At 36.8% G+C, this 13555-nt stretch overlaps 1 protein-coding gene and 1 long non-coding RNA gene across 3 annotated transcripts in view; both read right to left on the minus strand.

The window, feature by feature from the left end:
• Nucleotides 1-13555, minus strand: part of St18 (ST18 C2H2C-type zinc finger transcription factor) — a 125776-nt gene that overhangs the window by 110059 nt on the left and 2162 nt on the right. The window contains exon 2 of one of the 2 annotated variants that reach the window (XM_087660513.1): nt 8209-8286. The gene's annotated coding sequence lies outside the window, so the exon portion shown is untranslated. 2 annotated transcript variants of the gene reach the window in all.
• The window catches only part of LOC148005645 (uncharacterized), a 207168-nt gene continuing 201821 nt past the window's right edge, over nt 8209-13555 (minus strand). The window contains exon 4 of the long non-coding RNA XR_015620111.1: nt 8209-8286. This is a non-coding gene — a long non-coding RNA (uncharacterized LOC148005645). The remainder of the gene's footprint in view (nt 8287-13555) is intronic.

Below are 13555 nucleotides of genomic sequence, written 5' to 3' on the forward strand. Positions count from 1 at the left end.
TTCTTGCTTTATAAACTAACAATCTAAACAGAAAAGAATATGAACATAGCAAGGAAATTCATTAAGACACATTTAAAAATATTTACTGATTGCTGTTATTTTGTCTTAGAGCTTAATATAAATGCATTGTTCATATTTACTCTACCTACGCGATAATATCAATCAGAAATTAGTCATTATTTTAACCACCAAAGTGAAACTGCAGCACAGAAAACCTACAAATTTGACTAGTCAGTCAGTATCTCAGAACTCCTGAGCCTGGCCTCTTGCTCTAAGATCCATGCTCTCCACTCTGACAGTCTTTAAGCATCATGAGATGGACAATAGAGATGCAGGAATAAAGAGCACTGGAACAATGTTCCCACTGAGGGGTAATATCCAAAGCCAGAGTAAATGAACGCACAGCCCAGATTAAAGTAAGCAATACATGCTATAGAAAAATAATGTTAGTTAGAGGGTAGGAGGAGCTGCTTAAATCAAGGAATGAAATCAACCTTGTTGATTTGAGAGAGTAAAGAGCCACATGTGTCAATGGTGGGGAGATGGCTCAGTCAGTAAAATGTTTGCTCTTCAAGCACATGATCCTGAAATCAAACTTGAGAATTCATGTTTAAAGACAGACAGACAGACAGACAGACAGGCAGGCAGACAGCCTACATGTTGAGCACCAGATCTGTAAGAGATCGTGCTTCAAGAGTAAGGTTGATGGTAGCTGAGGAATGGCACCCAAGTTTTCACCTGGACCCACAGGTGTACACATACATGGTCAAACACTCTCTCTGTGTTGCCATGCACATGCACACACACAAACACACACAGAGTGAGAGAGACAGACAAAGTCAGAAAGAGATGACAGAGAGTGAGATCCATGTGTTAGTGTATAAACATCTACAGTCCGTGTATTTATAATATACTGTAAATGATTACAACCCAATAACAAAATTAGTCCAATTAAAATTGGTCAAAGGAGGGTAAGAAAGAGTAGAAATATGAATAATCAAGGAAGAGTGTGTGCTTAGAAATGTTATGATGTACAATTAAGATGTAATAGTTATAATCAAAAAATGTTTGAAAATGCATTTAAAATTTTTAAGTGGAGAAAATAATTGTACAAACATTTCCCCCAAAATAATATACATGTGACACAATAGCACACAGAATGACACTCAGCATCATTAGCCGCAGAGAAAATACAACTTGAAAACGAAAAAGAGATGTCAATTTATACCCACGTGGAAAAAATCAAATAGAAAGTAAGAAGTGCTGGTAAGGATGTGAAAAAGTTCATACATTGCTGGTAAGAATGTAGTAGTCCAAGTGTACCTAGTATTCCCTCAACTAGGCAAGCAGAGTAATCTCCGATTCTGCAACACAACTATGAGCTACATACATGAAAATAAAACTACATATCGACAAATTATACTGGACTGATCTTAGAAGCATAATTCACAATAGCCAACATGTAGACACAATTCAAGACACTATCAATTAATGAATGAAATAAGGAAGTAGTATATTTAATCACTGGCATAATTTTATTTGCCAATAAAAGTAAGTAAATACTGATATGTGTTGAAATCAATACAAGCCTTGAAAATATTGGTAAGAATTGGTGAATGAAATACGTCAGTCATGAACCCCACAAATGGTGTGATCAGTTACAACAAATGTTCAGGAGAAACATTTCGACAGAGGTACAGAGTAGACTCCTGCCTGTGTGGAATTGGAAGCAGAGGTTTGGAAGGATGCTAAGTAAGAAGGACAGAAGACTTTCAGGAAAAATAAAAATGTTCTAAAATGATCATTGATGACGGATGTGCAACTTAGCACAAATTAAAGGCTACCTAAGTCACTATAAAGGAGTAAAGTGCATAATATATGAATCAGATCCCATCTGTTTATCTGTTTAAAGCCATGCACACTATTTTAAAAGTTTGCATTCTTAAAAAAACACGACAAAATGTTGTCAAACTGATTTACACACAGGTTTGGATAAGGGAAGCCAGCTTGTAGGCACGACATAAGCAGGGCACAAGGAGACAGATTGGAGGGGATGTTAACCATGAAGAGAAAACTAGCAAAGCTTTTGCCTATGGTACCAAACAAAAGTATGAGGTGAAATGTCTTGAAGAAGAGTCAAATGTCTGCTGCCTGCTAGGATCTAGGTCCTCTCTGGTCACTTCCATCCATAGATGAATTCTGGAAAGAAGCCTGTCTCATTATTTTCCTACCCCTTCCTGCAGATGGCAACAGCTGAAGGAACATTATCCACTTTCCTTTAACCCACCTAACTACGTCCATCTATTATGATAGCTTACCTTCCAGAGGACATTGAAAAGTTCTAGGTCTCTTCGTCTCTCTTATGAGGTAGATGTCTTAATTTTAATCTCATTCTATAAATGTAGTAAGCAATAAAAGCTGGCATGCTAAAGGAATTCACAGCTGAATCATAGTGGGTCATGCATTTCATACTGGATCGACAAATTGTGCGGGCAGCTTTGCCTTGGTTAAGGGTGAATGGTGCTACTCATTCTTGTACTTACTACAAATCTCCATGAATATGTGCCGCCTTCTGCCTGGATGTAGAGGAAGAGGCCTTTTTCTTCTGTGTAAGAGTGGGTTCTCCAAGATATTTCCTTGCATTTGTGTCCTGCCTCCTCCCTCCATGTATCCTGTCTTTCAAATTCTTATCATTCTGCTGAATTTCCACATATACTCCTTTCTCCTGTCTATATTGCTGTCTCTCCTCCCTAGAGTCAAACTACTGAAATATCATAAAACTTTGTTTTCTTACCCAAATTTTCCTAAACATGAACATGTGGCTTCCATTGATGTTGCTTTGGTTGTTGCCACCAGTGATCTTCTCTCTGACAGAGCTAACTGGGTTTTCAGTCATTTTCTGAGTAGTCAACATTATTATCCAGCTGACAAAATCATGTCTATATTTTTCCTCCTAATATCCCAGTTTTTCTGTGGTCTTCTTTAAGTTCTTCCCTTGGTAAGCCCACTTTCTCCATCTTTCTATTCATAGCTGGTCCTCCAGTTTCAGTCTGGACTCTTTTCTCATTGTCAATATTCTCCTTAATGATCCCATTCAAATGTCCATTCCCATCCTGGATCTCACTTTTGACCTTAACCTACTCACCATCAGCACCAGTTGTCTGAAACTCAATAATCCTCAAAGAGGCCAACATTGATCCATCTGAATACTTTTCATATCCTGTCTTGATTCATCATTCACATGGTTGTCCAAGGCTATCATTTCTACTTGGGATCTAATCTCCAGTTTCTAGATGCTAGGTACGTAGTATACATTGACCTCTACCTGTAGTACTCACTTAGTAATATTTTCTAGTTCTTAACTCCTGGACTTGTTGTGCCTTCCACATTAGTCCTACTATAGTGTACGTCCTGTGACTCCTCACCTATTGTTCTCACTGCTTAACAAGTTAGTGGGACACGGCAGATTCTCAACGAGTCTGTTGAACGTATAGATTCAACGTTGCTGCAGTGCTGTCTCTACAAGATCTTCCATGAAGCCCTCTCTAAGCAAGATCTTCCATGAAGCCTCTGCTCAGAGCCATCTGTTTGGGCTGCAACTTCATCTTTTGAAGGCTGGGTAGAACGGGCTACTCTTGGTTCCTTCATTTTGTTTCTCCCATATTTTATTGAGTCCTTCATTTTAAGGCTGAGAGTTTGAGAACTGCACCTGGCCACAGCCTGTTTTAACAAACCTACTTTGATGTGAGTACTGATCTGTTTGTACTACTTTGTCCTATGCTGACTCATGTGTGCTCAGAGCCATGTACCCAGGCTTCTGTTCCTTTTCTACACTTCAGAAACCTAGACACACAAATATTTCATAGCTAATCAATTGTATATAAAATCCAAGCAACCTTTTACCTTGATATTTACACTGTCACATCTCTCTCTGGGCATTATTACTCAAACAAATTGCTTAAAATCTTATCCAGTTGAAATCATATATTTTAACTCTGGGTTACTTGATGGGCATTGATCTAAGAAGATATACAATACTGAAATTGGAACGATTCATTCTGAAATTATTTCTTAACAAGCATTTCAGCCATTCTTAGTAGTGTTCTGAGTTTCTCTTTTAGTCAATAAGAAGATCAAATAGTTTTAAAGCTAGTTTATTGTCTAAGGGATTTGGTTAAACCTTATTAATTGCCTTTTTATTCTTTTTTCCCCTCCCCACTTTTTATTCTTATAATTTTCTCATGACATTCGTAAAAGATTAAAAAGCACATGCAGGTTAATTCAGTAATGATTTAAGGAAAGTATATGATTATTTTAACAGTTACCAGCTCATTGAGATTAGTATAAAAGCAGAGCCTTTGATGTGTCTAAGAGTGCTGTAGCTTGTAGTATATATGGGGTTTCACGCATTTATTCAGAGCAGTGGAACTTTCTCTCAAGTGAGGCCAATAGAAAACACTTGGAAGCAGAGAACATACTCATTTGTATGTCTCTTCAAAGGGTCATGACTCCTGACCTCAGCCGGGTTCTGCCCTTCCAGCCATGCATGGAATCACGACAGTGCTTGGCCCATCATCAGTGCAGCTTCCGACCTCCAGCAAGGTGAGAAGAACTGACTCTGTGCTATTGGCTGGTGACACGTATGGTAGTTGTGAAAATTTATTGATATAAAATACTTTGCTTGGTAGTTAGACTTATGTCAGCATGATATTATTACTATCAATATGTAAGAGTTGTATTTAATTATCAGATGCTTCTGAGTATTTGTGTTTTCCATCACAGAGCTGAAATTTTTCAGTGTGAAACCCACTGTTTAAGTCTTAATCTACTGTTTAGGTTGGACCTAGACTCCATGTGGTTCGTAAACAGACTATTTCTGCTATCGGGGTTAATTAGCATGATAAATATCTATCTGAAAGGTATTACGAGTACTTATGTTGTCTTTAACTTATTTTTCAAATTCATGTTTTAATTACAAAAATTTCAAAGTTACAGAATTTGTGAGACCAAAGGAACTTCAGAGGTCACCTTTAAAGTGACAGATGTTGATGATAAGGAAAAAAAGTGTGTCAGGTCATTCAATGTCTTAATGATACTTAACTATAATTGAACCCATATGTACCTGGGACCCAGAATCATCTGCTGACACTGGCTTTGTTCTGATACTCTGCTTCAGAGACCATGGTACATGGGGAAAGATTAAGAGACATGATTATTCTGAATAATAAATAAAACCATCTATTAAAGAACTTAAAACAGAAGTTGGCTTAAGGCAAGCATCTGGCAGATGGGACAGTTATTCTTATTACGTATAGTCAAGTTGAACACTTCACTACCACCATGAAAAACTTGACCTGTGCAACGTTATTATTAAAGAATTCTCTGAATGATTTCATGTAGGAGAGAGAGAGAGAGAGAGAGAGAGAGAGAGAGAGAGAGAGAGAGAGAGAGAGAGAGAGACTGAGAAACATACTGGGTGTGTGTGTGTGCATGCTTCTGCTATCTGATGAAGCCAAATCCTGGACTCCAGTGGCTTCTCCAAGTTCCCTAAAGCTGGCCAGCATTCTGCTCAGATCTGTCTGTATATAGAGTCAGATCATTGGGGTATTAAGGCTGATAAAATCAGATTATGAGAGAAATATTCCCATAGAAGTAAGGGATTCAGGCATGGACACTCCCCAAGCTCTGAATGTTTATAGTTGCAGAAAGGGGTCACATAAGACTTGAGCTGTGGGAAATCTGACCGGCGCACAATTTCATACCAAAACAACATAGTCAAAATACTTGGGAATTTGGTCTTTCAACCAAAGGGCTGCCATCAAAATGTGTAAGCTATCTTGCAACACAAAATCTTAATCTGTAAGGTTATTTAACTGACTATTTAGAGAAAAATAAAAAACAAACACTCCACAGTTTAGAAAGACTAGGTGAAATATACTGAATTAATCTGTTAAGATCAACATAAGAAGTGTCTGGAAAGATTGTTGGCATGTTCTTTTGGGTTAGGCTTGAAACCTGCCTTTTGGGAGGGTTATGACAGGGAGCTTTAATCCCTGAGAAAAAAATTCCAAAATTCATCATAGAAACTAGCATCATGAAGTCAGAAAAAAGGAGGGTGGGTGCGAATAACTTCCCCTACCATTGATAAGAGCCACCATAGCATCTCCATCCCCACTCTTGCATTTCCCCAGGTCTGACATTCTGCAGATGACCGCCCTTATTTGTCCCTACATGTTTTCCAAAATATAAAAGTGAAATAGAGTCCCAAGGGCACTGTACTTGAAAGGTTATGAGAGTTAGAGAATTTTAACCATGCCTGCCAAATCAGCAGATGGCTTGTGATTATAATTATATGCATCAATAAAACGAATAATCTTTACAAAATTTGAATTTCTGCTAAAGGAAGGGATTTAGTAAGCAGATGCAACAGAATGCATTTCCTTAACCCTTTTGGGAGACACTGGTATCTTTCACCCACACAAAAGCACCAAGGGCTCTGTGTGCTGCAGGTCGTGTGCTCAAATTCGTGTCCTCTTTCTGGAGCAGTCTCATCGTAAGCCTCAATCTCTTCCTGATTTGATTTTCTTCAGGGCATATTTCATCCTCACCTCTTTTTCACCCCTCAGAATAGAAATATTAAGACTAATTCTCCACAACTGTTTGATATTTGGAGGAGGAAAATGTAAAATAGGTAAACACTTTCATTCTAATTCATAACAAATCTACCACAGAAACAAGCAGGGTGTCTTTCCAACTGATGGTCGTTTACAAATCAGCTTTTTAAAAGCACAATTCTTCTTTTGCCGTTTTCATATTCTCTTTAATTTATATTCTAGGGAGGAAAATGTTGTTTATTCCTTTTAAGCAATTAACCATTTCACTTTCTGTCTGGTTCTGCCTCATGGTGTAGGCAATGGAAGCTAAGTTTGCTCAGGCCAGGCATTAATTCACTCACATAGATACTAAGCATGTATGTGACACATTAGGGAAAAAGGTAGGTTTGCCAAACCAGCATTTAGTCATGCTTTCTACATGAGGAAAATGTTTTAACTTAGGAAATTAAATTAAATTCTGTAAGTTTATATGCATCAATAAAACAAATAATCTTTACAAAATTTGAATTTCTGCTAAAGGAAGGGATTTAGTAAGCAGATGCAACAAAATGCATTTCCTTAACCCTTTTGGGATACACTGGTATCTTTCACCCTCTTAAAGAGAGTCTAGAAAATATGAGACAAAATTAATATTTTGTGTTTATCAAATTGTAGTGTCTATGTTCTTTATGGAATTGCCAAACTGCGGACCCTCATTAGACTAGTATCAATGGATATACTTCTCATCAGCAAACTAGAAGTATATTAAAGAGGTTTTAGCAAACATAGGCATATATATCTAGCAACTCTGTATTTATCCATTATCAATCAAATAAACTAAAATACCCCAGTTTGAAAAGCTACTCTATTATTATATTTAATCATATATGAAGTATAATAATTTAAGTATATAACTAAAAAATTTAAGACATTACTTTTTATAGTATTTTTTTGTGAATTAACAATATTCTCTCATAGACACAGGATTAATGAAATCAGAAAATTTCCCATAGGCACAGGATATTTGGAATTGGAAAAAATTCCTCAGCAACAATATTCTCCCCAAAACAGAAACTTTATTTTTTATTAAAAACTCACTGATTTGTTGCAACATTTGACAAAACAATATTCAAATATTGTAATGCAATCTAGTATCTCTTACAAGTTACTAGCACAGAATTTTATCTGTTACTAAAAAATACTCAACAGTAAGTGAGTTCGAGTATCATATAGATACAAAGTAGAATAAAGTACTTTTCAATAATTATAGTGTGAAGAAAGAAAATGTATGCTTAATTTAAGGGTTAAATGAAAAGAAATAGTATAAGCTAAAAACTAAATAAATTCCAATGGCACAAGAAATTAAACTTATTGATAAAAAATTAAGAGTAAAATCAAACTATTATCTTTAGAGTTAAGAAACTTAGCTATAATTGTTTAAATTTGTGATATTTTACTATGTATTTAAATATCAGTAAATATTTTTTACAGGAAGTTCATATTGAAATACAATTTAGAATTTTAATATGCTCTTTTGAAAGTTACTAAACAACTGTATAAGAAGTCAATTTGGCTGCAAACAGTTGACACACATGTAGCAGTCTAAACACATTACCTTAGATTGGTATGAGCACCCAGCCACATACAATGGAATTGACACAGTCCTTCAAAGACTCTCACAGAACTGGGGCCTCTGAAAGTGAAGAGAGGATAAGGTTCTATACTGTGGGAGTGAAAAACATTGACTGTGATGTGGCTTAGTGTGGCATTATTTGCTTTGTGAGCCTCAAGCACAAATTCAAAACTGTAAGCATGATCCACAGGGGCACAACACACCTCATCCTATTTAGTTTGCACATCACATTTATTTTCTACTACTGTACTGATCCCCATTAAACAGACCAAGAAACTGAGGTTTAAAAAGAGAAAACACAGCCAGCAGCACACACTGAAGACCCAGGGTTCAAATCCACGATTCTCTGACGTGACCATGTATAACAGCTGCCTTTTATTTAGGAAATGTTGGTTATCTCTGTCAGTGGATTTCTGGTTGTAATAAAGACTCTACACTGCTTAGAGAATATGCTAAAATCTTTTGACCAAACAATTTTAAGCCTCATTTATTAACTAGTTAGTTGAAGTAAAAAGTTTTTTAAAACAAAGTTCCTTTTTCTCAGCACAAATCAAACACTTCAAATTTCTTTAAAGAAAGGAATCATCCAATACAATAGTAGTTCCTAGGACACACACACACACACACACACACACACACACACATCAAATACAATACTGGTAGAAATAAGTTCATATAAACTAATAGTAATGACCTATGCCCTATGCTCTCTGGTTTTAATTAGAACACAGCCCTAATTTGCTTTGACTAATAAAAATTACATTTCTGTTAAGTAAATCTATTTAGTCTTATCTGCAGAGAAGCAACTTAGAGACTTCAGTTGAGTTTTGATGCTCTGCTGTACCAGTGAGGAAGGGGTGGAAATAGTTATGTTAACCAAAGGACTGTATGCCCTCTGAAACGTACACTCTTGTATCAACAGGACAAGCATTAGCAACTATGGAAAAAGAAATTATGACGCAGGTGATTCGGATGAAGAATGTTCAGACAGAGAAAATATGAAGTCCTCACACTGCCTGTGAGAGCAAACTATTTGCATAACTCTGCCCCAAACTAAAATTTCTAGGAAGCGAGTGTGGCCATTTTCAGATGGCTTTTCATTTTCTGTGATTCCACTCACATAAAAGGCATGTTAAAGGGATGACATTTATGATTTTTCGAGTTAGCTAAATCAAAGCACATATTTCACCTGAAATCAATAAGATAACATTAATTCTTGTCATAAAATTTCCTTCCTTCAAATTCTAGCTACTTCGAAAACAGACAGAATTGCAGTATGTAATATGTTCTATGCACAGACATGTATTAGTCTTAAATAATAAAAATAAAATGAAAGCTGAGGACACATTTGTAACAGGAAAAGTTCTTCGAGACAAAAATAAAAAGAAGCATGTAACCTTTGATCTCTCAGACTGTTTTATGAACCTATGAATCTCTCATGATTATTAATGATTATTAATAATCAAACCATCTTTATATCCCTATACAAATAACAAATTTTCAGTGCAAGAACTGTAAGTTAGCAAACGGATTTCTACATGATGTCGCTTTAATTCATGAGCAGATGAGTATGAGATGCCATTCTAATATTAAATGCAGTGCCTTTAAAAATCGAATGATATCATGAATACATCTCTTTACAAATACAACACTATGCTAACAATACTTTTAAAATGTTTTCTATGAGATCAACAAGAGTTGATCATGCCATTGGCAACCTACTCAGCTGACAGTTCTTAGAATAAAATATTTAATTTACCTGAATGTCTTGTAACAAAATTATTCTCTCTTGAACTAAACATCCTCAGAATATCAACATCTAAGCCAGACAGACATTTCAGAAAGGCAAATCAGACTTTCTGGCAACTCTCTGCTGCCATATTTCTCTAAAAGGATCCTGCAATGTTACACTTCAATACTGCAAATGCATTTTTTTTTATGAAAGAAAGAGTAAGCCAGGGCTGCTTCGGTGTCAGATAGCTTTGATTTTTTTTCCCTTCCAACTAGAGCAAGCAAATGACTACCGTTCCCATCCAATACCACATTCTATAGTAATTTTTAATTCAAGATTTGAGAAAATGGAAATATCTGGGTAAAAGAAGAGCTTTTATTTTTTTTGGTTTACTGTGTTTGATTGATTGACTCATTTCTAAGACACTGACTATCCCATACATGATATTAAATACACATTAAGGGTTGGGAATTTTTTATCCCATTAAGAATGAACTTGGCGGTTTCCTTTATGCTTTACAAGCAGGAGGTCAAACTAAAATTAAAGTTGCCTCCTCCATTTGAAAGTTTTGAAACGCACACACACACCTCTTCTCCAACAAATACCCACCTCTCACATTTATGTTCACTTGCCATTTGGGCTGCACTGCACTTCTAAGATTCACAAACTTTTGTGAGACAGCAAAACAATACAACAATAACAACACAATCAGAACCCTGGCCACTGAGGCAGTATTTCTAGAAGTAACAACAAAATCCCTTCATCTGGACCCACTTGTCCAGAAACGGACTTTCGGCCCCTCGGTTAGGATGAGATTTGTTCCACTTTCTCCCTAGGGCTTAATTGCCAGGCTGACTTACCGCTGCCTCCTAGCCTTTGTTCTGCTTCTCACGCTGACATCAGGGAAGCAGTGATGAGGAATAAAGCAGGGTGGGCTAGGTTAGTCCAGTGTTTGTGTCGTTGTGTGGTGTGCGGGGACACTCTGTGATACTCTAGTGAGCTGTAAGCTTTTTTTTTTTTTTTTGTAGGCTTTGTGTCATTTACTTAACGACCAATCTCATTAGCTGCCAGGGTACAATGGGCTGATGCATTTTCTATGTACATACTCTACACAGTGACCCTCAAGGTTGCCGAAGGTCTATTTAATCAGTCAAATGCTGAATATATTTGCAGTAAATCACTAAAAAAATAAAAAGTATGGGACTACTGAGGTATCTCACAGACTTAATATTTACCCGTGCTTATTCAAAGGTAATAAAATGCATGCATATTTAGGCAAAATGAAAGTAGATCAGGTGGATACAAATTGTCTATTTTGCACTGATGACCTTAATTTTATGAAACTTTCAGAATCAAAGGTATTTTCTCCTAATGAAGAACCCAGTGTTGAAATTTAATTTTTGTCTTAGCTTAATCATATTAAGCACAACAGCACAACAGCAACAACAACAACAACACAACAGCAACAACAACAACAACAACAAAACAGCAACAACAACCAATCAGTTCCCTGTGCAGATTCTTCTTGCTCACAGCTGACTCCTGCCTCAGTCAGACCCCTTGCCCAAACAGCCTCAGAACTGGCAAAGTTGTGATCCTGCCCCTTTCGCTTCCAAGGTAAAAGCCCTTTTAACTCCTATGAAAAATGAAATGCTGAGAGCCCTCTGAATGACGACAGCTGTCCATAAGTATCAGGGAGAGCTCCATTGTCCATGTGTCCCTGGGTAAAATGAATACTTTACAGCAGAGGCTGTGCAGCTTGGCTGAAGAGTGTGGGGAGAAGGGGAGGAGGTCACTGGAGATTTCGCACACTAATTTAATCTGGGAAAAGGACAGGCTCCGCATCTCCCCTGAACAGACTGGCAGCAATCTGGGCCCCCACAGAACTATCTCCTTTTGCCTGTGCTCTATTTATTCCTTATCTCTGTTTACCAACCGCTAGGTCCCTTTCATTCACACCACGAGGCAGTTTTCCTACTATCAGTCAGCAGCTGACACTGTGGAAGAGCCTCAAAGGCAAAAAGAAAAAAAAAAAGATCAAAACTAAACCAAAGCTGTCTAAACAATGCAACAGTACAAGTAAATGCATAAACCCTGATTCTTAACCCAGCCCACAGGGTACACACAGAACCTTTATAGCAAACCCAGCATACACACCACAGTGAGCTGTGGGCCTCGTTATAAAGCCAAGCACCATTCCTGAAATCATCAACCAGAAAAAAAAATAGCTAACATGTACACTGGTTATTGAAACAGCCTTGGTCGTGGGGACACTCTTACCTCTATCACCGATCAACTAACTGGCAACCAGGAAGTATTTACCTTGCCAGAAAAGGTGAGCTGTATCTAAGGGAAACCTGGCTCTTATTAAAGTGTTAGCAGTTAAGAAAATCTGTTCAAGTGATTGCAGTTTAAACATAAACCACACAAACTTTCCAGTACCTGATCAAGCTGATTGAATATGATTTGAGAAACCAGACATCAGAACTCCATTACACTTTTATGGAATGGCACTACTGTATCCTGTATAACATATTCAATTAAATTGTATACCCATGTCTTACAGATTTTTAATACTTATGCCAAAATGATTAATGTCACAGAGGAGACAGGAAAGCACTTCAGGTACAACTTTCCAATCTTTTAAATCAGGCTGCTGAATATGACTGGAAAGACTAGACAAGTTACGAGGACAAAGTGGGTGAAAAAAGGTGTGTTATTTGACCTTCCAATATGTGAGCTGATACAAATTTTGAATCTAAGATATAATCTATTTATGTTAATGTTAAATACTAAATATTTTTGGACATTTCTGCAAATAGAATAGAATGCCTACCTAATATAAATGTCATTGAAGGGAGTTTTTCGATGACACATTTATGTTTAAACCTAGATGCTTGTGTACATATGGTAGGAAGAGATGCACACACGGTCTCCCATAGACACATATGCAATATGAGATGGCTTCTCTTTTCCATTGCCCATACTTTCCTAGATTGAAAACTGAGACTTTTTAACTTCCCTGAGTGTTTTATAGCATTGAACGAATCCAAAATGATTGGCTATTGTCATAAAAATCAACATTGTATTGACTCAAATGATGAAGACCTTTACCAAAAGGCAAAGACAAGGTAGCTCATTATGTACAATGACAACAGGACCACACTTCAGTGTGCTTCCACCTATATGCATTATGAGCAATGAACTCTTTACTGCTTGGATCCTTTTTTCCAAATGAATTAATGAATTAAATTTATCCTTTCACCAGCTGCTAGGCAGCAGATGGAACCATTTCTGAAGCCTTGTTGAATTCAATCCATAAAACTCATTTCCTAGGATTAGCAGTCCAAAGTTTCTTTTAATGTTTATATACCACTTGGGATTTTGAATTTCATGATGTTAAACTTTCAACTTAACTATTCTTTTGCATTTCATATCAAACAATTATGATCTTTTGGATTTCTATAGCAGACATGGAAGGTCACATAAGGATAAGAAATAATTTTAAGAGCAATATATTGCTGTGAGTTGCATTTTTTTGATATGTTTGTCCACACCGCTGTATGCCACAGACTGTTCTCATCAGGCTTCCGTGGT

Source organism: Rattus norvegicus, chromosome 5 (genome assembly GCF_021556685.1).
Source record: "Rattus norvegicus strain SHRSP/BbbUtx chromosome 5, alternate assembly SHRSP_T2T, whole genome shotgun sequence".
Classification (NCBI taxonomy): Eukaryota; Metazoa; Chordata; class Mammalia; order Rodentia; family Muridae; genus Rattus; species Rattus norvegicus.